The sequence below is a fragment of the Panthera uncia genome, chromosome C2 (assembly GCF_023721935.1).
Source record: "Panthera uncia isolate 11264 chromosome C2, Puncia_PCG_1.0, whole genome shotgun sequence".
NCBI lineage: Eukaryota > Metazoa > Chordata > Mammalia > Carnivora > Felidae > Panthera > Panthera uncia.
Window position 1 is genome coordinate 96,788,571 of NC_064810.1, and position 26,383 is coordinate 96,814,953.

General features: G+C 33.4%; 1 pseudogene; it reads right to left on the reverse strand.

Annotated features, from left to right (window-relative positions):
- Nucleotides 1-14,725: 14,725 nt before the first annotated feature.
- The window catches only part of LOC125921613 (dysbindin-like), a 64,769-nt pseudogene continuing 53,111 nt past the window's right edge, over nucleotides 14,726-26,383 (reverse strand).

The window sequence follows — 26,383 nt, forward strand, 5'->3', positions numbered from 1 at the left end:
CCTGCTACTTCACTGAATTCATTTATCAGTTCTAGTAGTTTTCTGGTAAAGTCTTTAGGGTTTTCTGTATATAGTACTATGTCATCTGCAAGTAGTGAGAGTTTTACTTCTTCCTTACCAATTTGAATGCCTTCTATTTCTTTATATTGTCTAATTGCTTTGGCTAAGACTTCTATTACTATGCTGAATAAGTATTGAGAGTAGACATCCTCATTTTGTGTCTGATCTTAGGGAAAAAGCCCTTGGTTTTTCATCATTGAGTATAATGTTGGCTGTGGGTTTTCAATAGAAAGCCTTTATTACATTGAATTATAGTCCCTCTAGACCTACTTTGCAGGGGGTTTTTATCATAAACAGATGTTGTACATTGTCAAATGCTTTTTCTGCATCTATTAATATGATTATATGGTTTTTATACTTTCTCTTATTGATGTGGCATACCATGTTGATTGTTTTGTGAATATTGAACAACCCTTTCATCCTGGGAATAAATCCCACTTGATCATAGTGTATGATTTTTAAAATACATTATTGAATTCAGTTTTCTAGTATTTTATTGAGAATTTTTGCACCCATGTTTATCAGTAATATTGACCTGTAGGTCTCTTTTTTAGTGGAGTCCTCATCTTGTTTTGGTATCAAGGTAATGCTGGCCTCATAGGATAAGTTTGGAAGCTTTCCTTCTATTTCTATATTTTGGAATAGTTTGAGAAGAAGAGGTATTAGCTCTTCTTTAAATGTTTGGTAGAATTCACACATAGAGGCATCTGGTCCTAGACTTTTGTTTGTTGGGAGTTTTTTGATTAATGATTCAATTTCATTTCTGGTTATTGGTCTCTTCAAATTTTCTGTTTCTCCCTGCTTCAGATTTGGTAGGTTGTATGTTTTTAGGAATTTATCCATTCCTTGTAGGTTGTCCAATTTGTTGGCATATAGGTTTTCATAATATTGTGTTACAGTAGTTTGTATTTCTATCGTGTTGTTATTTCTCCTCTTTCATTAGTGATTTTGTTTAACTGGGTCCTCTTTCTTTCTTTTTTTTATGAGCCTTGCTAGAGGTTTATCCATTTTGTTGACTTTTTTCAAAGAACCAGCTCCTGATTTTATTTATCTGTTCTATTGTTTTTTGTTTGTTTTGTTTTTGTTTTTGTTGTTATTGTTTTTTTAGCTTATGTATCATATATTTACTTCTACTCTAATCTTTCATATTTCCTTTTTTATGCCCGGTTTGGGTTTCATTTGTTTTTTGTTTTTTTTTTTTTTTTTTAGCTCCTTTGGTTGCAAGATTAGGTTGTTTATTTGATATTTCTATTGCTTCTTGATGAAGACCTCTATTGCTGTAAATTTTCCTCTTAGAACTGCTTTTAATGAACCCCAAAGATTTTGGACTGTTGTGTTTTCATTCTCATTTGTTTCCAGGTAATTTTTTATTTCTTTTTTGACTTCTTGGTTGACCCACTCATTGTTTAGTTTAATTTAACCTCCACCTACATGTTCTTTCCAGATATTTTCTTGTGCCAACTTGTAGTTTCATAGAGTTATGATTCAAAAAGATGCATGGTATGACTTTAATTTTTCTGAGATTTGTTTTGTGGCCTAATATGTGGTCTATTCTGGAGAATGTTCCTGGTATGCACTTGAAAAGGAGGTATATTCTGCAGTTTTAGGATGGAAAGTTCTGACTATGTTAAATCCATCTGGTCCAGTGTGTCATTCAAAGCCATTGTTTCCTTACTGATTTTCTGTTTGGATGATCTGTATATTGGTATAAGTGGTGTGTTAAAATCCTTTCCTATTATTGTATTTCTATTAATTCATTCCCTTATGTTTGTTATTAACTGTTTTATGTATTTGGGTGCCCCCATGTTGGGTGTGTACATATTTATAATTACTATATCTTTTTGTTGAATTGTCCCCTTTATTATTCTATAGCGTCCTTCCTTGTCTCTTGTTACAGCCTTTGTTTTAAAGTCTACTTTGTCTGGTATAAGTATTGCTACTCTGGCTTTCTTTTTACATTCATTTGCACAATAAATGTTTCTCCACCCCTCACTTTCAGTCTCTAGGTGTCTTTTGATCTGAAATGTGTCCCTTATAGACAGCATATACATGGGTCTTTTTTTTTTAAGTTTATTTATTTTGAGAGAGAGAGAGTGAGCAAGCAAGCATGAGTGGGGGAAGGGCAGAGAGAGAGAATCCCAAGCAGGCTCTATACTGTCAGCACAGAGTATAATGCAGGGCTCAAACTCATGAACCATGAGATCATAACCTGAGCTGAAATCAAGACTTGGACACTTAACCAACTGAGTCACCCAGGGGCCCCTAGAATGAGCCTTTTTATTCACTGTGTCACACATGTCTGTTGATTGGAACATTTAGTTTGTTTACAATCAAAGTAATTATTTGTAGATATTCATTTACTGTTGACCATTACTTTAAATTCTCTATCATATATATTGCTTATCTCTATTTTATATAGCTCTCTTGCTGTGATTTTGTCCTGATCTTTCATTTGGGACATGTTCCTCTGTCTCCTCATTTAGTCCAACTCTCTATGTGTTTTTATATGTGTTAGCAAAGTCAGCTACATCTCCTCTTGCAAGTAGTTGCCTTGCAACTTCTCTACTATGAAGAAGAGATCCTGTAGTGCCCTGCTGTGCAGTGTCCCCTGTTCATCAGAACCTGGTGCTTCATGGGTGTCTCTAATGTGTGTTGTGTGCACCCTACTGTTGTGTTTGAGCCACGTTTGCCTTTATTCTAGTTATCTACAATGGCTGTCTTTGTCTGTTGTCCACAATGGGTTTGGTCCCTGTGTTGTGAGTGGGCTGGTCTGGGGCTGCCTTGGGCTTGAGCTGGATCAACCAGGCTTTTGCCACAGCTACAATCGTACTGAACTACGGGGTGCTCTCCCTGTTTTGGCCCCTGAGAGGTTTTTATTAGCTTGTGGAACAGCAGTGAAGCTGGTATGTGTGGCTGTCTCCCCTTTTCCCAGAGGTGGAGTCACTTAGGAGTATTGTGGGCCCCTTATCCGTGTTACTTACACAATACCTTGTTTGTGACTCTTCTTTGAATTTTTTTTTTTTTTTGAGGGAGACAGAGCATGAGTTGGGGAGGGGCAGAGAGAGGAGACACAGAATCCAAAGCAAGCTCCAGGCTCTGAGCTGTCAGCATAAAGCCCGAGGCAGGGCTCAAACTCACGAACCCAGGAGATCACGATCTGAACCAAAGTCAGTCACTCAACCAACTAAGCCACCCAGGGCCTTTGTGACTCTTCTTTGGACTCCTGCTGAATGTGGGTTGGAGGAGGCAGTCTGTAGGAGATTGCAGAGGTAGGATGAGTTGTTAGCAAGCTAGATAGAGTATTCACGTAAATCCCTGCAACTGTCCATGTTTCTAGGCTGAAGGTTGGAAGTAGCACTGGCCATTTCTTGTTTTTGAAGACGTCTCCTAAAGATCCTTGTCCCCTGGCACATGTTCTGAGATTAGAAAATAAATCTCCTTACTATATATACCATACCAAGTTTCCCCATGTATACCTATTTTTCAAACTGCTGCTTCCATGCTATATCTCAGCAGGCTGTTTGTTATGTTGTTTCTTTAAGGGAAGGAACTCAGTTTCCTATTTTCCTCCAGGTTCTCCTAGAGCTGAGACCTGCTTTTTAAAGTTCCAGTTAAGCTCAGTAAGAACTCATGAAGTTAAGCCCCTCTCATTTTCAAAGCCAAATGTTGTAAGGATTTGTCTTTCCAGTATGGGCCCCGGTGTCCTGGGTGCCTAGGGTAACTGGTGTGGTGTCTGATTCTCTTCCTTTTCCATGCTTCTGTTGTCCCTCTATCCTAAGGAAAGTCTTGGGGTTGAGTTGGTTCCTGAATGCGTCTCTGCCCTTCCTACCTTTTTTGATGTCGTGTCTTCTCTAGGATTAGCTGTGGAGAGTCTGTTCTGTCACACTTTGTGTCATTTTCTGGCTTATATACACTGATATGGATGTTATCTCAGTATATCCATGGGACAAGGAAAGCCTAAGGTCCTCCTACTCCACTCTCTTTCCTGGAAGTGTCAGCATTTTAATTTGGGTGGTCTTTAACCTCTCTCATTTTTTCTGCTTGAAGGTTTATCTAAAATTTATGTTTTTCCAATTAATTTAAGAAATAAGAGCATAGAAATAAAACACCAAAATAAATTTGAAAACTATTTTACCAGTAGTCCTATCAGTAATATTTCAGGGAAATTTTTATATATTTTTTCATCAGTTCACAATCTAATTCTGGATATACAATTCTCAGCAATAGGTCCTAGCTGGGAATGGGAGGTATGGAGAAAAAGAAATTATATTCATAGGTTTGTAATAAACCAAAGGAAGCAAGTAAATTAATAAATTAATTTTTATTAAATAAATTAATGAATTATAGGGATATTTTTCACAGTAATGATAGTGATAATAATTTAAGCTATTGCCATTATTAATTATTATGGGCAGTAAAATAATATAGACAGATTATGGGATAAAATAGCAAATAACTCTGATAAATAGCAGTTGCAAATTTTCACATTAATATGTGATTGTAGAACATAATTATTTTGGCTAAAATATTTTGTACATTAATTGGTACAACAGTTCACATATTTGAAAATAGCATTTTAAAATAAATAACATAAATAGCATAAATAAAAAACAGGAATAGAGAAAGACAACTGTATAATTTGTGTGAAGTAAAACATTGTATAAGCATAAACTATTCCTATTTTAGTAGTAAGGGTGTATGTGTGTGACATGTGTGTGTACACATAAAACATGACCAACTTGAATATATTCTCATAAAAATTAAGGTAATTTTAGCTACTTTTTGTTTTCTCCATATTCCGGAGGGAAAAACTCCTGGAAAATGAATTGTAAAATAAACCCAGGAAGAAAAGATGGAAAAAATAAAAAGCAGAAATCAATGAAAGAGAACATAGAAAAAAATTAAAAAGTCAATAAAACCGACAAATGTCTTTTTTAAAAAAAGTTTTTTTAATGTCTGTTTATTTATTTTTGAGAGACAGAGACAGACCATGAGTGGGGAGGGGCAGAGAGAGAGGGAGACAGAATCTGAAGCAGCTTCCAGGCTCTGAGCTGTCAGCATAGAGCCTGATATGGGGCTCAAACCCACGAACACTGAGATTGTGACCTGAGCCAAAGTCAGACAGTTACTTACTGAGCCACCCAGGTGCCTCTAAAAGTGATCTTTTAAAAATTAACAATAAAATAAAATAATCTTTATTTACTTATAAATATTAAAGTTTAAGAAATGATATAAATCATTGATATTAGAATTGAAAGAGGGGGTATCACTAGCATTCCTACATACCTTAGCATGAAAATAAAGAAGTGTTATAAAATAGCTTATGACAGTTACTTGACCAAATCAGAGAGAGTACACCAATTCCTTGAAAGATATAAATTATCAAAATTAAGAAAAAACAGAAATCTTGTATAGACCTGTTTTTTAAGGAGGGTTAATTCTAGATTTATCAGTAGTACCTTTATCTTATTTTTGAGTTCTTAATTTTTTACTTTATATCTCAGATATTAAGTTATATCTTCACTTTACACAAAAAGTGATATATCTTCTAAGCTATTCTGTATCTTAAATTCTTTTACTGTGGACTGTCATTCTTCCACTGTATGACCTTCCTATGGCAAAAACTGTACAATTAAAAAACAGAGTAAACCCTATTTATTTGAGTTAAACTTTTTTTTCATTGAAAATAAATAAAAACCCTGTTTCACTTAATTAATGTAATGCCACATGTTGATAGAATTCTGGATTTAAGAGGTTGTAGATGCATAATTATAAACACTTCATTGACTTCAAGATTGCTCCATGTTTTCTTCTGTCTCTTATTTTTCTCATTCTTAAATTCATCTCAGTTTTTTTTTTAATGATGTGGATTTCCTCTTGGTATAAATTCAGATGAAAATATGAAGGGTAAGTAACATTATGTAGCATTAGATAAGTTTTTAAGCTCTTTTTCATGAGCTATGAGAACAATACTGTCACTTGTTGGTAGGAATGTTGTTTCACTGAGTCCTGGTGAATTGTGTTTCTCAAGACCATGAGTTTATTTGTTGTTCTAAGCCATTACAAGATTTCACTGGATTGTATTTTTATCCAGTCCACCTTCTTAAAGCCTCTAAAATTCAAAAAGTTACAGACTTTGTAGGCTTTTCTTGAACTTGTTTGTGAACTTGTAAATCTTTTGTTGTTCTGTTCTTTTGGGGAGATTCATGTTTTAGATAAATTTAATTGACTCGTGAATCTTTTCAATGCGTAGAATTTCAAGATGGACTTCAAGTGTGATTCATTGATCATGACTGATTTATATATGTAATATGCCAGTTCTTATTTAATTACAAATACATATAATTACGTATACCCAGCCACATTTTAAGAAGGAAGGAAGGAAGGGAAGGAAGGGAAAGAAGAGAAGGAAGGGAAGAATGGAAGGAAAGGGATGAGTAGAGTAAGGAAGAGAAGAGAAAGGAAGGGAAGGAGAGGGGAGAAGGAAAGGAAGTGAGAAAAGGAAAGGAAAGGGGAAAAGGAAAGAAAAAAGAAAAGAATAAAGGTATTTTACCAGTACCAGGCATGTGAACTGGATTCAAATATATGCATATCATTAACTGGAAATTTGATCATGGGCAAGTTGCTTATTCTGTAATCAGTAATTTTCCTTTATGGAAAAATGTTTAAGTATATTCCGTAAGACTTGCCAATATCAACATATTGTGAATCCATGTAAAGAAAAGTAGATCACAATAAAGTATTTTGGTAAGTATGGCACCCAAAAAGAAATAGACTCTGAGTGAGAATGTAACTTACAGGAAATCAAGGGGATTCAACTGTTGATCAGGGTTTTACTATCAAATTTCTTTACTGATCCCATTTTAGGGGTGCCAACTAGAGACAAGGTAAAACGAGGTTATTATTTCAGTATATCTTAGTTCGTAATCTCCTGTAGTTTAACTATATCACCAGAAGAAAAATAACTCCTTTAAACCCTGGGTGTACATGTTTTTGGTTTTTGGGTTTTTTTTTTTTTTTTTGGTTTCTTTTGTGTTCACAAAAGGGCCATAAAATTTTAGCTTGAGTGATTTTTATCCTTAGAGAATATTGCTGAATTGGATCACACTAAAGAAAAAAAAAATCTCTTTCCACATGCTACAGATTTATGTCGTCTAACAATTAGTAGATGAACTCTATGAAAGCCAGGGGAGGAATCAAGAATAACTAAAATAATCTGTATAAAGAACAAGAATTTGGCAGAAGAAAAGAGTAGTAAGACAGTATGGGCTGGTAGAGAAATAGATTGTGATGCAGGTGACAGAGGATAAATTTGGAAAGTAAAATACCCGGTGTTGAATAACCTGAATGATTTCAAAACTATTAGGAAAATCTGGTCCTTCTGTTGGAAATTTTACTAAAGCTGCTAAAGTGAAATATTACATAAAATAATTTAAGTTTCACAATTATATTCTCATAACATTAAAAAATAGAGGTAATAGGCAAATGTATCTTTGATCTACTTCCTTCCCCAAGGTCCACTCTCTTCCCCAAATAGAAACTCAATTAAATATTATTCATAACTTTAGTCTGTTTTCTATAAATATATGTGCAAATATAAATATATAGTTTGGTTTTGACTAAATGTCTATTTTAAATAACAAACTACAAAATGATTTAAATAAATGTGGGACATTTGCAATGGACACACATTATATGTAAAAACACAGAAACTTTGAAAATAATAAGATGGATGATAAAACAATATGAAAACACTAGCCAAAATGGTAAAAATTATATTAATGGAAAAATATACTTTAATGAAACAGTGTTATCAGAGATAAAGAGAAATACTTCACAATGAAAAAAAAGATTATTCAAAAGAATATAAGAATCCTAAATTTACATGAAATTAGTAGGCACCCTTTAAAATATACAAAACTTAAGTTTAAAGAATCAAAAGAAGAAAAAAATTCAAAATTGTACTTGGATATTTTCAAGATACTTTTTTCCCCCAATAAATTATAGAGCAAGCAGACAGTCAATAAATATGTGAAAATTTAAAAAAAATCAACTTAACATCACTTCTATTTTTACAGACTACTACCAAACCACTTTAATTGGGTGAATCTGGTCTGCATTCCAAAAATATACCATATTATAGGACACAAAGTAAGTCTCAAACACTTAAAAAATAGCCTTGAATTAAAATTTTTAATGTTTTTTAATGTTTGAAAACTAATCAGTATGGCTTAAAATAACCTTTGGAACAATGGAAGTCGGAATAAATATTAGAAATGGGGTGGCTGGGTTGCTCAGTTGGTTAAGCATCCAACTCTCAATTTTGGCTCAGGTCATGATCTCACAGTTCATGTGTTTGAGCCCTGCCTACATCAGGTTCTGCACTGACAGTGTGGGGCCTGCTTGGGATTCTCTCTCTCCTTCTCTCTCAACCCTGCTTTCAAAATAAATAAATAAAAACATAAAAAAAAGGATAAATATTAGAAAATATTGGACTGAAAAATAATGAAAATGTGACATCTCAAAAATTAGAAAAGGTGAAAATCTGTGAGCTAATATTTATTCTCAAAATGCTACCTGACAGCATAGAAAACCCAAAGATACTGGAAACTAATTAAATTAGAAAGAAAAAAAAAAGTGAGCAATTGAATCAATGAAATCAACAACACATACACACTTGAAGACTAAGCAGAGAATAATCAAGAAATGATGACTGAAAATAAAACTTTTTACAAATATCCAAAATGGAAAATGGACATCATTAAAAATTAAAAGGGTAGCAATAATATTTGAAAAAATATGTCAGTAAACTTGAGAACTAGGATTAATGGAAACTCACTGATTTCCAAAATGCACACTAGAGAAAAAAAAATTTTAAATACTTATGTATCTGTTCAAAAGTTGAATCTCTACCTAAATTTTTCCTACTGTAGAAACTCTGGAGTTAAATTTACCAACACTTACTAATCGTACAAACTCTTCCAATATATTGAAAAGGAGAAAAAAACTTCTCAGGTCATTTTATGAGAAACTAAATCATTATTATTCAGAGTTGACATAACTGGGGATATGTGAAATTGAAAAGAATCTACCAAAATAAACAATAAGAATTAAAATATGAATTTTTAAATTTTCTAGATATGAGTTTGAATACAAAATTAAATGTATTTCTTAAGAGGAAAAAGTTTTTAAGATATTACCTATACACATTAAATACATAGGAATCTATGTAAAAAAGTGCAAGATCTTTACAATAAAAGTCATGACTGAGAGAAATCAGTTGCGCCCTAAATCAGTCAATTGATATAACTTCATCATCATGGATTTTCAGATGGATTGGAATATTTAATATTGTTAGCATTTTATTTTTTCCCAAGCAGATCTATAAACTAAAGAAGTCCTAAATAAAATTCCATCAGATCTGTGTCCAAATTGATGTGATCTGAAAATTTATATGGAGAATACTTATGTAAATTTTGTTTATGAGCAACAAAACCTGATGATTTATTATCTACCAAATAATGAGACTTGTTATATGAAATTGATGAGATTTATACAGACAATAAAATGAGAGTTAAGATACATACTTGTACATATATAGAAACCTGATTCATGAAAGACACCAATTCAATTTGGTAGGAAAATAACTGCCTTTTCAATAGATATTTCAAGGTCAATAATATATCTACATGCAATAGAGAGGAAGTTGATTACTATCTTGCATCATAAAAAATACACAAAATACATTGTAAACCTAAATGTGAAAGCTTAAATTATGAAACTTCTAAATGATAGAATATCTTCCGGATCTACAGGAGGGCAAAAATAACTTCATAAATCACAAGTTCCCTATAACAGAACAAATTGATAAATTATACTTAAGTATATTAAGAAGATAGTCTCAAAAATCAACATTAAAATTGAATTATATTTTAATATAAATAAATTACAAATGTCTATAATAAAATAATGTTATTATAACAAAAAATAACTCACATCCATGATGCACAAAGAAGTTTAATAAACCCGTAAGACAAATACTGCAGTAGTAAAAATGATCAAAAATTTTAATCAACTTGAAATATAGATTAATAAACCATTATATATCTCTATATATAGAGATATATAAATGATAAAACCATACTGTGATACTTCTGCATCCCTTTGACACCTGGGCAGGGCACCTGGGTGGCTCAGTCCATTAAATGACCAACTCTTGGTTTTTGCTGTAGTCATAATCTCACTGTTGGTGAGATCAAGCCCTGGGTCAGGGTCCGCACTGCCAGTGCAGAACCTGCTTGGGATTCTGTCTCTCCTCTTTCTCTCTGCCCCTCCCCCAGCTTTCATATACTCTTTCTCTCTCAAAATTAAATACACATTTAAAAATAAATAAACATTTAAAAATAAATATAATTTAAAGGTAAGAATAAATAAAATTAAAAGTAGTGACAATACAAATGTTTGAAAGGCTTCGGAGCAACTAGTAATCTCACAGTTTGTCTTGGGAATATAGATTCATACAACTTTGGAAAATTTTGGCAATGTCTAATAAATTTAAATATTTGCATATTTTATGGCCCAGCACCTTCACTCCTGTATATAACCAAGAATGATTGTGTATTTCCATGAAAAGATATGTACAATAATGCTTAGAGAAGCTTTATTCACAATAGAGTTATAACTTAACCTAAGTTGTCCATGAGTAGTAAAACTTTAAAAAATCAGTGGTAGGATATTCTACAAAATACTACAGAAATACTACACAGTCTTGAAAAAGAACAAACGTTCCTAGAAGCCACAACATGGGTGAATGTCATAAACATAATCCTGAATTAAAACATCAAGCACAAAAGTATATATATTATATAGTTTCATTCAAATAATGCAGGCAAAATTAATCTATGGTAATAAGAGTAGTGACTAGGTTGAGGGGAGTGTTAAGGAGGTTTCTGAGCTGAAATTTGCTCTATATCTTGATCTGATAATAATAAGGAGTATGTGTAAGTAAAAATTCTCCAAAATAGAATTTTAAGATTATTTTATATTTAACACAAAGAAGAGCAGACTTCATTAAGTAAATATGATTAAACCAGCTGTATTTTTCCAAATTAGCACATATGTTGATATCCTGAAGTAGAATGTTAATATTTCAATAAAATATTAAATATGTGCCTTTGCCTTAATATTGGCAGACAATTGTTAGAATGTAGGTTACACTTGTTTTACTATGGCATATTGTGAGTACAATCTTCACTGTCAACAACCAAGGAAGTACTGTGTGTGTTTTCTTAGCTTTAGAAATAGCTTTAGGGGCGCCTGGGTGGCTTAGTCGATTGGGCATTGGACTCTGGATTTTGGCTTAGTCGTGATCTCCTGGTTGTAGGACTGAGCCCTGTTTTGGGCTCCGTACTGAGCATGAAGCCTGTTTAGGATTCTCTTTATCTCTCCCTTTGCATCTCTCCCTGCTCATGCTTTCTCTCTCTCAAAATAAATAAATGAACATTAAAAAAAAAGTTTTGAAGCATCACAATGAATTGTGTATTAGTTACTAGTGATTGCCATTCATAAGGTATTACCAAAAAATGGTGTAAATTCAGCAAACAATTGGTCATTTAGCAAAGGAAAGGGAATACAGGGAGAACCACAATTTGGGCATAAAATGTTTGGAAATTTTGACATTTCTAGAACTAAAATTGTAAGAGATAAGCTTGAAGAAGTTTTTGAGTGGTAGAAACTCACTAAAAATTTAATGCCCTATAGCAATAATTAGATTAGTTTGTTTTCTTTATTTAAGACTTAAATTTGCAGGAAATCCTATTACCAAGGAGAATATAAGCCTTGTCTAAAATGTTCTGTGATTCCTCAATTCATCTTAAAACAATTGCTGAATAGCCTGTAGAGGCTGCCCAGAAAGCAACGAGGGAATACCCACCACCGTTCGTTTCAGATATAACCAGAGAAGTTAATACATGAGTAGCAGACTCCAAAAGAATAGAATCAAGAACATCAGGGAAAACAGAAACAGCAGTTCCTTTCAGAGAGTAGAATCAGTGTGTAAAGTGACCATTGCACAATGATGGCAAGATTTAAGAATTGTCAGTGCCCTTAGCAGGGCACTCCTCTCATCTCCTAGTTTTACTCGTATATTCTGGTTATTTTTCTGTGACTGTCTCTCCCCGCTCTATTACTATAATTTGATTGTTTAGGGGTGGTGCATAGAAAACTTTCTAGGTCTTACATTGATTTCTTAAAAAGATCCATATTGCCATCTCAAGGATATTGGTATCCATGAATTTGAATTAGATGAAGGAATTGGATGAAATTGTGTGGTGTCTTCATTAACAAACATCCTAAGTAAAAGAGTGGCAGTAAAACATACATTTGGTAACCAAAATGTTAGATTTTTTAAAGAGCACTCTGTGCTCATTAAATGTAGTATTTTCTCTTCTAGGAATACAGTTAGAATATGTTTCCTGTGCCCTTTTGGAGTGAGTTTGAGCCACAGTCCTAAGTTATAACCAATGGGACGTAGATGAAAATGATATACAAATACTTTTGTGATGGGGCTATATGTACCTTTCTCACAAGATTCTATATATCCTTTCTTTATCCATTTGTATATCTTATAAAGAGGATACACGAAAATCTCCAGTGCCCTAGGTAATAGTATTTAGTCACTGAATGGTTGCATGGAGATACATGTCCTACAAATATACACACATAATCTCTGACCCTCATGGAATGTTTATTAGAGACACAACAAAGCTTTGCAGTAATAAGCCATTGTGTTTAGGCTTTTTTTGTTTTTTAATTATAGCAACTAGTGTTATTTTTCTTGACTAATAACATCCATGGGAACAACCAATATAAGTTGTACTTTGGAACATCAGAGAATTAATTTAATTAATTATCCTAAGGTTTACTTGCTTTTGAAAAAAAATTGAAACCTTTTTTTTTTATCATTTACAAAATCCTATTGTTATAAGGTGTAGGTATTTGAGATATTTAATTCCTCTCATTTTTAAAAAAATTTTTAAATGCTTATTTATTTTTGAGAGAGACAGAGAGAGACAGAGAGAAAGAGAGAGAGAGAGAGAGAGGAACAGTGCACAGCTGGGGAGGGGCAGAGAAAGAGGGAGACAGAATCTGAAGCAGGCTCCAGGCTCTGAGCTGTCAGCCCACGTGGGGCTCGAACTCGCAAACTTTGAAATCATGAGCTGAGCCAAAATCAGAAGCTCAACTGACTGAGCCCCCCAGGTGCCCCTCCTCTCTATTTTATTCCAATGTCCTTGTCTTTTTATTTTTTTGCGGGGCATTATACATTTTGTACAATTGTGGAATTTGAGGTAAAGGTTTGCAATACATTTCTTTTTATTTCCTGTCCTATATTTCTAAAAGAGATGATTTCCCATTCTCTCCTTACAACTAGAATGAAGTGGACAAGATTGATTTTTCCACCATAAGTAGAAATGGAAGCTTGTTAGCTAAGTTAACTTTATTATACACCTGGGAAGAAAGTTACATTTTCTGCATATTAGATATATTATAAATTTTAAACTTACATTATTTTTGACTACAGTTGCTTGCTTTTGAATAGGTCTTATCTGGTGCCTTTCTGTGAATTCTATTGTTTTTCCTCTTTTTGTGATAGCTTTAAGTATGTATAATTTAAGTAGATATACATAAATATTTTAATTATTCATCATTTATATGCTTTATATAGAAAGATAGGGCTTTCTACTTTGAATCTTGTAATTTAACATATTCACATGTTTTGTGAGTTTTATGTCATTATATTTATTCTAACTATTTTATGTTTGAAACTTACCACGCATTCTAATTTTTCTTTTCTAAATTGTATTGGATTAATTGAATTTTCTTTGTTATGTAATATTTAAAGTTAAAACTTATATCTTCACTTTACTGACTTGAATGTTGGAAGAAAATAATAACACAAGTTTTTATATATTTTTTGGAATACAAAATTAATAACTGTTACACTGCAAATATTCACAATTCATAAAATAAATTAATTATAAACTAATTTAAATAAAGCTAAATATTTAAATATTTCAAAAATTAGGAACATAAATACCAAATAAAGAATAATCTAAATATAAATGCTGAACACATGCAGTTATTCTAACATACTTATTAGCAGATGAAATCCATCCAAAATTATAGAAAAAAATACAAAATGAAATAATAAAAGTTTATAGAAAAATTAAAATGATATGATAGTATTATTTAGAAGGCAAGATTGCCAAACAATATTAAGAAAAGTTAGATACAAGGCCAGATCTATGTATAGTTTGATTCCAATTACACTGATAAATGCTCTCTCACACACAGACTGGAAAGAACCACACCAAAATAGTAGTAGGTGTGGTTATACTGTGCTGTAGAATTATGGGTAATGCCTCTTTTGTCTTTTTTATTTTTTTGCTTCAACATTTCCATGTATTCTAATTATTTTCAACTAAAGCCTAGAACTGTAGGAAGAGGAAAAGCAATGACAAGACAAATATGGCATGATGCATCCACTAATAATAGAAAGGGACTTCCGAGGACTTTATCCCATGCCCCAATCTGGGAAGCACAAAACACCATCTCTGCACACCCTGGAAGAGCTTCGGATGCCAGTGGACTCTCTCCCCAACTAGCCTCACCTCTCAGCTTTCTGAAGGTGACCTGTGGAAAGACACTATTCCATGATCTGTTGGAAGTCTTCCTCAAAAAGCTGCTTAAACAACTTTTGCTAGGTTTGCTGCATTCCAGGACCTTCTTGGTATGCTCTGCATCTAGTTCAGCTCAGAAGCTTTAAAGTTCCTTCCTTTTATTTTTCTTATACTTATGTATCGTTGTAATTCACACTGCCCACATAAATCCTCCAGATTCGGCAGGCAGTTCTCTATCTTCTCAAAACTAGCCTCTAAATAAAAGTCTGATTTGCTGTCATGGATTCTAAGTCTGTTATGAACGCTGGAAGCTGCTGAAGTTACTCCTGTAATTCGATTAGGGCTTATCTTCTTTTTCTCCCAATGTGTTGAAAGCGTAGCCACCTCACTATCCACCAACCCTCCAGCACGTGCACATTGCTTGGCTCTTCTGTGACATGTAGCTCATGTATCTTCATATCTGCTAAGTGGTTCTAGTCTAACAGAGTACTTTGGCAAATATGGAATACTTTGGGGTCAATTTTTCCAGTTGCTGAAAAGCTTTCTGAATTTTATTAGCTAGGGGAATTATATAAAGACTCTTATAACCTAACTCTAAATATTTTTATCTGATTTCTTTAATCCTTGAATAGTATCTCTTTTCAGTAGTACATTTTAAATTGTTTTTTTAAAGCAATGAGACATTTTAATTCATATGAGTTCTGCCTTTTGAGAAAATGAAACATTCCCAGTTCTTTGTCTTCTTTAGTTTCACCATGCTTACACTTCAGTGCAGTATTGCCTATATTACTTAAAACATTCTTATTTTCATACCCTTCCTATTCAAAGACCTTTGAATGAGTGAAAGTTATTCTAGCAATAAAGCTTTGCTTTGTAAATTATAATTGTCTTCCTTCTCTGGAGGAGTTTGTGATTTAGAATTCTTTCTAAACTATGGTATCTTTGTTCCATTCAAAATATTAATGTAGAATTTCAAAGTACGTCAAGGATAATGAGAACTTTTAAATTTTGAATTTCTGCACATCCTTCAAGGGAAAAAATTACAGATCAGTAAAGTTAGATAATAAAATCATCCATAGTTAATACCAACAGCATAACTAGGACAAAGAGAATGCCATACATTTTAATTTACCTAATGGTGAATAACTACCTAAGACCACAGATTGTGTTTAATGCCTGTACTTGAATGGAGCCAGTACCTGAATGGAGAGTCACAGGCAGTTGTGATGAACATAAGGGACTGCTGTTGGGTCCTATTGGGAATGACTACAGATAACACCTAATAATATTCATTTTCTATAGTAGAAAAGTAGAACCAGGACAGGGGGCCTGGGTGGCTTAAGCCAAACCAAGCTAGCTGGTTAAGCGTCCGACTTCATTTCGGGTCATGATCTCATGGTTAGTGGGTTCAAGTCCCCCATCGGGCTCTGTCTGTACTGACAGCACAGAGCCTGGTGTCCACTTGGGATTCTCTGTCTCCCTCTCTCTCTGCGCCTCCCCTGATAATGCTGTCTCTCTCTCTCAAAAATAAATTAACATTAAATTAAAAAAAAAAAGAATGAAAGAAAAAGTAGAACCAGGTTAAGAAAGCACAGAAAACATTAACAGAGAACGTTAATTGCACTTCAAAATGTGTGCTACCGAGGATGGTGGTGTCATGCAGGCATCAAGTCTGCAGACAATGGAAAAATCTTTATAAAGGGACTCCTTGGAGGCCTGATGGTGAAGAGATATAAAGAAGTGCCTGAAAATTAAAGCCTCGTTGGAATTAGAAAATAGCAAAAAATATAAAATGTTGGACCAGAAGAGATTCCGTTAATTTCCATTTGTTAGAGACATCACTGTAGCAACGGGATAGCTTGGTATTGAGCTAAGAAGTGAAGGAAGTCACCAAACCTCACCTTTATAGGCTCTTTGTACTGTTAGTCCCAGAAAATTCAACACACTAATCAAAACAGCAAAATGTGAACCTGAACCCATTAAAGTTACCGTAAGAATAAAAGAAAACATGAGCATTCTATTTCTTAACCAAAAAGTTCTCTAAATTAAAAAACAAAAACTGTAACACCATTCTGATATGAATTAAATGTAATTCAACAAGCATTTTCAGAATCAAAATAGCACTAAAACTCAGAAATACAAAGAGTCTGGCTACAAATGGACACATGAAAGCATATAAAATAAGAGCTGACTGAAGAAATTAAATAAAAGACAATAGTCTCTGAGATGAAGACTAAATTGCAAGGTCTCCAACAAAGAATAGATACAGTCAAAAGCATAAAGGGGATTTAGACAATAAAAGTGAAAAAAAAGCAAGAACAATATTTAAAAAGGCAAAAGTGAAAAGAAATGTGTATGTGTGTGTATGTATAAAGATCTAAGATATATAGCAAATTAGATGAAGTTTTATAGAAATGTTCTAGTTAATAAATGAAAAAAGTGATGGGGTACAGATCTACTTAGGTATATAGTATATACTCTCTATAGATCATATACTATAGATATAGATGTAGTCTATATCTGTATATCTACATATATAAAAGCTTCAGAGTTTACTTTTCTAGTGACCTAGAATACAATGGTGAAGAAAACAATGGCTTACTCTCACTGTGGTGGAACAGGGCAAATGAAATTTTGGGTTTTATAATCCAGTGAAAGTTCCAGTGCATGTTAGGTGTGAACTAAGATGAGACCCCTATCTTTCTGATCTTCAGCAATACCACATGAAGAGGAGGAACTCCTATTTGATGTAACAGAATTGTCTTGTTGATAAAATAATGGTATTTGATAAAGGCCATTTTCACAACAAAAAGCAAGATTAGTTATTTGAGTTTTCCAATAGTTTACCAATGTTAAATCTCAGTAAAAAGAAATCCATACAAAAATCTGTATATAACTTTAATGAAATTCAAGAAGAGTTCACCTCAAATGCAAGCAGCAATAAACATTATAGTTTGTATATTCTATACATATGTGCAAATGCATATGTACACATATACTTACATGTTTTGTTTATAATACCCACAGTATTAAAATTAATTACAATATTTGTTATTAATGGAGGCAGTATACTTTATAAATATGCATTAAAATGTTTTTCCCTAAAATGTAATCACCATTATGCTATAATTTATACTTTGTATGATGATTCAGAAAGGATTATGAAGTGTGGTGTATGCATCGTATTTTTTTTTCAAAACTGAAGTTATTATATTGATGATAAAGCACACTGTTAGCAAGGGTAAAGAAAGAGACACCTTAAAAACTGCAGTTGGGTGTGAAAATTAGTTAAAATATCTAGAGGGCAATTATGGCACTCATATTTGGGGAAAAATAGAAATATCAATTTCATTTTTAGGAATAATTACCTTTATGGAAAGGTATTACAAAATTAAGTAAAATGAAAATTAACTTAAAATTCATAAATTCTAATTTTATAACTTAAAATATATTTCTAGAGAGACATAAATGTTGATATTCAACATATAAAATTAATATAAATATTTTAGAAAATACTGAACAATTAGGGAAAAAAATCACTAAAATTGATTATTTTATCTCGTGTTTTGGGATAATAGCCACATAGTTAGAATGCTTTTTAATGTTGTTTTGCTTCATGTTATTTTTCTCAAAACACGTGTATTTCTCATAAAAATATGGAATATTGCCAAGATCCAAATAAACAACAACTCCAATATTTATAATGCTATATTGTTGATGTTAATGCTACATTTATTACCATATAAAAATACAAAGCGCATATCAAAAAATACTTATTTTTCCTCACAATTATTGTTGTAGTAAGACATACCTTTGAAGTTTTCATCAATGGTAAGAGTAAATGAATGTATGTTTTAATAATTCAAAAGATCTTATTACCTTCTGCTGCAAGCTAGAACCATCATTGCAAGAATGACTAGGGATAGGGGTGCCCAGGTGGCTCAGTCAGTTAAGCATCTGACCTCAGGTCATAATCTCACAGTTCATGAGTTCAAGTTCAGTTGGGCTTTGTGCTGACAGCTCAGAGCTTGGAGCTGGAGCCTGCTTTGGCTTCTGTGTCTCCTTCTGTCTCTGCTCCTTCCCCGCTTGTGCTCTTTCTCTCTCAAAAATAAATAAATAAACATTAAAAAAAAAAAAAAAGAATGACTAGGGAGAGATAAGCCTTAAGATAGTTGAATATTTCTTTATAGTTGCCTAACTTATTAATATCTTTAAGAAAAATTAACTCATTTCACTTAGCATAATACCCTCCAGTTCCTTCCACATTGTTGCAATTGGCAATATTTCGTTCCTTTTGATGGCTGAGTAATATTCCAGTGTATAAGAGACAAATCGAGAAACTCTTAACCACAGAGAGCACACTAATGGTTACCACAGGGGAGGTGGGTGGTATGGGTGAAACAGGTGATGGGATTAGGGAACGCACCTGTCGCGATGAGCACTGGGTATTGTATGGAAGTGTCGAATCACTATATTATACACCTGAAACTAATATTACATTGTATACTAACTAACTGGAATTTAAATAAAAAAAATTTTAAACAAAAAAGGAAAGAAAAAGAAAAATTAACTCTCCTTGTCCTAAAATACATAGGAAATTTATGTTATAGAATCTGGAAAAGCAGATTCCTCACAGTTATTAAATGATTTATATCTAGTGACTTGTTTATCAAATGGTAAAGTAGAATATCAAAAGCAGCAAATGTTCATTACACAATTAAGACACTCAGGAAGCACATTATGATCCGTTACAAATTATTTGTAAATTTTAACATTTTGTCAAGAAATCCTTACATTTTACTACAGTGGACATGGGAAACAAATTAACAACAATGAAAAAGGGATGATGATATATGTTATTTAACATGTGTTTACTCCACATTGTGCCTGTCTGAAAAAATGTTTAAACAGTCAAGTGATTTCATCTGTTTAGTCAAGCAAGAATACAATAAGCATTTTTTCCCACAATACCATAATAACTGTATTACAGAGCTTCTATAAATTATAAATAATCTATAAAATAATTATAAAAAGCATGAGCCCTAGAGGTGAAAATTTCTGGATTCAAATCCTGGTTCCACTAGTAATCAGAAATGTGATTTGGAGAAAGTCGTATTCATTAGCTTCTTCATCTTTAAAATAAGGTTATTATGAAAATAAAAATGATTAGTATCAGACACGAAAAACCACTATATAAAACTTAGTCATGACTATTATTATAATTGTTATCATCTTTGCTGACAATACTATATTACCAACTACTGCTAGTGTTAGTAATACTGAAGGTAGTTATCATTTGAATTTTATCTGCCATAAAAACGCAATAACCTCTTCTGATAGCCTTTGGTAGAATATAAATTTTAACTTCCTGATCATGAAGCCATTCTTAATGTACAACTGAAATCTTAGTGTTTTTTGGAAGACAACACAGTAGCGGGAGAAGCATCCATTATCTGCAGATTATGATGTGCAAACTTTTAAGCATGTGATTGAATTTTTATAACAGTCTTGAAGTAATTATTTGTATTCACATTTTGCAGATGCTGAAACTAAGTTCTAGTCTATAAATATCTGGCAGAGCCAACACTGCCTTCTACGGACAAAGGAATAAGTCAGTCTTTGACGCACAGTATTACAATTAAGCCATTCTTTAGGTTCAACACAAAGTAGCCCCATGTGTTTATTTTTCTGATGTTGGAGTGATACTATTGTCAGATTATCTATCTAGAGAAGATGTAGGACTATAGATAGAATGTTGCTCCAGAGATTGAGAGACTTAATGTTGCCTACATCACAGGGTTCTTGAGAGGGTGCAAGGAAATGTTTACAGAAATAAATTTGTGAACTGTGAGAATATATGTCACTGGAATACTACATAGCTTTGAGAGTGTTGTGATGGTTTTTGACAAAAATGGAGTATTCTGTAAAGTTTTTTTAATGTTTATTTTTGAAAGAGAGAGAGAGAGAGAGCGGGGAGAGAGCAAGCGGGCGAGGGGGAGGAGCAGAGAGAGAGAGAGACAGAAGATCTGAAGCGGGCTTGCACTGACAGCCAAGAGCCCAATGGGGGGCCGTAACTCGTGAACTTGTGAGATCATGACCTGAGCTGAATTTGGACACTCAACTGACTGAGCCACCCAGGTGCCCCTAGTTTGTATAATTTTTAATAACTCGGGAGTCTCACATATCCAAGCAGAAATGCAGTTAACTTTTTTCATTTTGCTTTTTTATAATATCATAATCCACACATGATTTCTCTTTTTTTGGAATACTGTTTGCTAAATGTTGTTTTACTTCTATTCCTTTCTTTTTTTAAATATATTATAAACATTCAGTAACGGTCCTTGAGGGGCGCCTGGGTGACTCTCTCAGTTAAGCATCTGACTTCAGCTCAAGTCAGGAGTTCCTGGCTGGTGGGTCCGAGCCCCACATTGGGCTCTGTGCTGACAGCTTAGGGCCTGGATCCTGCTTTGGATTCTGTCTCCCTCTCTCTCTCTGCCCCTCCCCCAGTCATGCTCGCTCTCTCTGTCTCTCTCTCTCAAAAATAAATCTAGAAAAATTAAAAAAAAAATGGTCCTTGAGAATTTACTTGCCTCTTGGAATTTGTGGGTACAGATAATCCCAAAATTTTAATTTTGCAATTATGAAACCTGTTACTAACTTCTTCAAGAATAATTATTTAAAAAAGAAATATATGCTGGGGTACCTGGGTGGCTCAGTCAGTTAAGCAGCCGACTTCGGCTCAGGTCATCATCTCACGGTTCACGAGTTCGAGCCCATCGTTGGGCTCTGTGCTGACAGCTCGGGGGGCCTGGAGCCTGTTAGGATTGTGTCTCCTCTCTCTCTCTGTGTCCATCCCTCCCTCAAGCTCTGTCTCTCTCTGTCTCAAAAGTAAATAAACATTAAAAAAAATTTAAAAAAGGGGCGCCTGGGTGGCTTGGTGAGTTAAGCGTCCGACTTTGGCTCAGGTCATGATCACACGGTCCGTGGGTTCGAGCCCTGCGTAGGGCTCTGTGCTGACCGCTCAGAGCCTGGAGCCTGTTTCAGATTCTGTGTCTCCCTCTCTCTCTGCCCCTCCCATGTTCATGCTCTGTCTCTCTCTGTCTCAAAAATAAACGTTAAAAAAATTAAAAAAAAAAGAAATATATGCTAATTTTGATTGAACGCAATTTTAGATGGTACTTCCTTTTGCTATCCTATATTATAAATAATGTTTGCAATGAAACTAGAAAATTTCAAAGTAATGATATCTTCATAGAATTGGTAATCACAATAGCTAATAATTCTGAATACTTGTATATCTGTCTCTTTTATGCCATTTCATCTTCATAACACTCCTAAGAGTTTTGTTATTGTCTATGTTTAAAGATAATTAAATTGAGGTCTCAAAAGGTTAGTTAGTTTTACCAAGATAGGGAAGTAAGAAATAAAAACTTAAGGTCTCAAGTATGATCCAGGATTCAAATGAAAGTGTCTGACTTCAAGAAAAATGTACTACTATGAGACATAGGGTCTTGATGAATCATGATTGCTATGTGAAATATGTAATTAGAACTATTAATATTCTCCTTATTCACGTATCTTCAGTTTACACCTACATTTTACCTATTGAAATTGTGAATTCTTAACCATTGTATCTTAGTTTCTTTCTATTCCCTCTCCTCCCCTTCCTCATTAAACATTTAAATAATGCTTACTATATCTAGGCACTGTTGCAAGTGCATCATATAGCTTCCATATCCTCAAAATTCTGCTCATTTTTATTTTGTGATTAAACTGCACTCTATTAGATCCAGTTTTGTTGAATTCAATTTTTAGGTCTAAAAATGCACCATATCAAGACATAGGTAGTTGCTTTGATTTGATTTGGATTTCTTTAAAAGTTACATTAAAATTGTAAATTAGGTGGCTGCATATTTTACATGTGAACTGAAACAATTTTGAGAATGAAATGGACAGTGAAAATAAATGTGTCAGAACAAGAGGAAAAATGCGGGACTCTCCTAGCATACCAGTCAACCCACTCATAATGAATAAATTAGAGTTCTCAATAGTAGGAAACAATTAGGCTAAGTGAACAACTTTTTAAATTTTTTGTAGGATGATCTTTTGAAAATATATATGCTAATGGTCAGCACTTCAAATGCTGAATTATTAATTCACACCTACTGTTACTACATTTGGTCATATCCTTAAAGTCCCAAAGTTTGCACTTTCAGTTGTAGAATTACACATAAAAGAATCACTAAAGCATTACATTTCAGCCTGTATAGACCCAAGAAACAGGTTATTCAGTGAGTTTGTTTACAGATGATATCTCAATATAATATTGCTTGAGGCAGATCCTGGACCTCCTCAGTACATCTCATGGCTTCTAGGGATTTAGAGTGTGGATATGGGGGGATTCTGTCACAAGAAAGCGACTCTATCTGCAGAAAGTGGCTCTATCTGCTTCCATTTTGATTTAGCCTGCAAGTCACTAAAGGAAGCTTAAGTTGATTTGTAGACTTTCATAAGTTAAATTTCAGAAATACCATGGGTTTCATTAACAGAATTTCAGCATTGCAATTTTGAGCTTTTATATCTCTCCAAGTTACTTACTGAAATAAGTGATTGTGAGATCTTCAGCACTATCAGTGTCTGGCACATCATTATGATCGTCATGAAACATTCGGATAATTCTCACTGTATGCTAGGCACAGTTCAAAGAGCGTTAGGTAGAGTATTTCCTCTTACCCATAAGATCAAACTAGTATTGTCGTACTTATTTTGCAGATAACTAAACCAAGGCACAAAAAGACTAAGTTACCTGCTAACGGTACATAGCTGGAAGGTGGCAAAATCAGAGTTGGTTCTTCAGTCTGCACTCTTTAACCATTATACCATGTTGCTCCTGACTTATATTCTATTAATGATACATCTGTTATCTCATCTGAATTTTAGTATAAACCAGTGAAGTAGTCCGGATAGCTATTGTATTCTCAAATTATGGATAAAAATAATCAAGCTCAAAATTACAAATAAAAATAATTCAAGCATCTTGTGCAAGCTTATGCAACAAGAGGTACAAGTGGCATCTGGAAAGGGAAAATCTAAATATAATTCCAGTCCTCTTTCAACTACATCATCCTAAATTAAAAGGCTAGAATACATCTGAAGAAAAGTGGGGTATACTGAAAGAATGATTCTAAACTTGAATTCACTTTTTTTTCTAAGACTAAATATATATCAGAATATGTTTAATGTTAAATCATAACTGGAAGGGCGCAAGAAGGAATACAGACACAAGAGCAAGGCAAAGAATGATGTGCAAATGCCTCTAATAAACTAATTGCACAGAATATTTCAAAGACTCAGCAAGCACCTTTATCCATGGTGAACATGATTCATCATCCATGCCCACTTCCATATGTAACTCCTTCATAGTCTTCTTTCCTGCATATCTTTTGTGTTTCCTGCTTTAAATGCCCAATTTTTAAAGAATCATTAAGCTAATAGGAATATGTACTGGGAAATTCATGAGAAGCTGAATACTAATATATCTTTTGCTTACTCTTCTCCTTAAACTTGAATTAATTGGGAGTCTATATTAGTAATGTCTACAGCCTTATTGTTCCTATATAATCTTCAAACATTGAACTCTAGAATAATAATCTTAATCAACTCCCTGGAGTCTCTGAAACTTTAATTTCTTCACCTAAAACAAAATCAAGCAAAACAAAGTGATATCCTAACTACTTAGTTGTCATTAGTATCAAATGAAATAGTATTTAAGGAAAGCTATGTAAAATGTAAAAAAAAATATTGAAATATAAAAACAGTAAATCCATGTGAATCATATAATAAATTCTTACCAAATATTAGGGGCTTTGTATATGGTTATCTTTCCCACTTTTTATGAAACCTATTTTATGGGACTTGTTTTTAACCTACCTGCTTATTTCCAATTCAGTTCTTGTGTTTATTGTTGTTTTGTCATCCTTCACTACCTCCCTGAGTGGAGAACTGATCCTGAAACCAGATAAACTGACTCCGATTCCATTCAAGCAGTTCCTACTAAATAGAATGAAAAATGTGGTCATTTGATTTGTGTACTTAGTGAAGATAAATACCTAGTGCTGAATAAATATTGGATGCTTATGAACTTAAAATTAAGCTACCAGATAAGTAAAATTTCTGGTCTGTCCTCTGGACCAGTTTCTTACTATGATTTATTTCCCCCTCCCCTCTTTTCTTCTTTGTATCTCAGCATCAAACAGGATTAAGGCAAACTAAATATCTTGGTCACATACTTTCTAATTAGTATCCAGCCTACTTTAATCTGGCATCTTTCGCCACTGAAAATTGTCTATTCTAGCGATTTAGTTCAGTCTTTTTCATTTGTTCTTTGAACATTTGAAACTATTCATAACCTTTTTTTCTTGAAATTTTTTACTATTTTGCTTCTACAAAGCCATTTTGCTCACTTATGAACATTTCTTCTCAATCCATACGTCTGTTTTCTTTCCTTCCCCTGCAATCTGACACTCCTCCCTTGATTGTTTCATCCATTTCCTGATTGGTTAGTTGTACTCTGAAGGCTTCTAAATCTGTATCTCTAGTCCAGGTAACTACCCTGGGTTCCAGAAAAATATATAACTAAATATACATTTTCTCCTAGTGCTCCCATAGATATGTAAAACAAGCAAGCCAAATGTGAAACATGCTCTTTCTTACTATTTCCTATAGTAACTAACAAGTGGCTAAAGCCAGAATTATGGAAGCAGTTTAGACTACTTAAAACATTTTATCCCTTTTTCAGAGTTGTCATTAGATTCTGTATATTGAACTTAATATGACTGTCTCCACCTCTGCAGTTTTTGGTCTCATAGTATCTTGGATATTGTTATCTAATGTTGTAATATCTAGCATTATAATATAAAATCACACAGTCTGGAGTGCCCCATCAAATGTCCCTTCGCAACTGTAAACTATATACTTGTACTAAAGTCATAATTGAGTTATTTTCCTGTTTAAAAATATTTAATGACCTCTGTCATGTACAAAATCTCAAACTTCAAAAAAATGGACTGAGAGACTTTTTATGATATACTTCTTCTTATCTTTGCAATCTTTAACCTGTTATTTTCTTTCTCAGTTAAACTACTGTTGAGTCTTAACTCGTATTTAAACTTTCTGGTTCAATTTATATGTGGTTTTTTTCCAAGAAATGTACACACACTACTGTAAATGTAGTTTCTCCTCCTCATGATTTTTTTCTTGTAATTTTCTTAATAACATTTTCTTTTCTCTAGCTTAGTTTATTGTAAGAATACAGCATGTAATACATATAACACACAACATGTGTGTTAATTGACTATTTAAGTTATCAATAAGACTCTGGTGAACAGTAGGTTATTTGTAAATTTGGGGGGAGTCAAAAGTTATATGCAGATTTTCCACCGTAAGAGGGGTCACTGTTCCTAATGCTTGCATTGTTCAAGGGTCAGATGTATAGTGATTGGCTACATCTACTTCCAGAACATACTATGATGTGGTTTGCCTTCAGATCTCTACTCACCTGAAGATGAGTATAATTCCTGAAATGGTACATCCTGTATATCTTAACACGTGTACCAAGGTTTAGTTAAAATATCATTCTAAAGTAA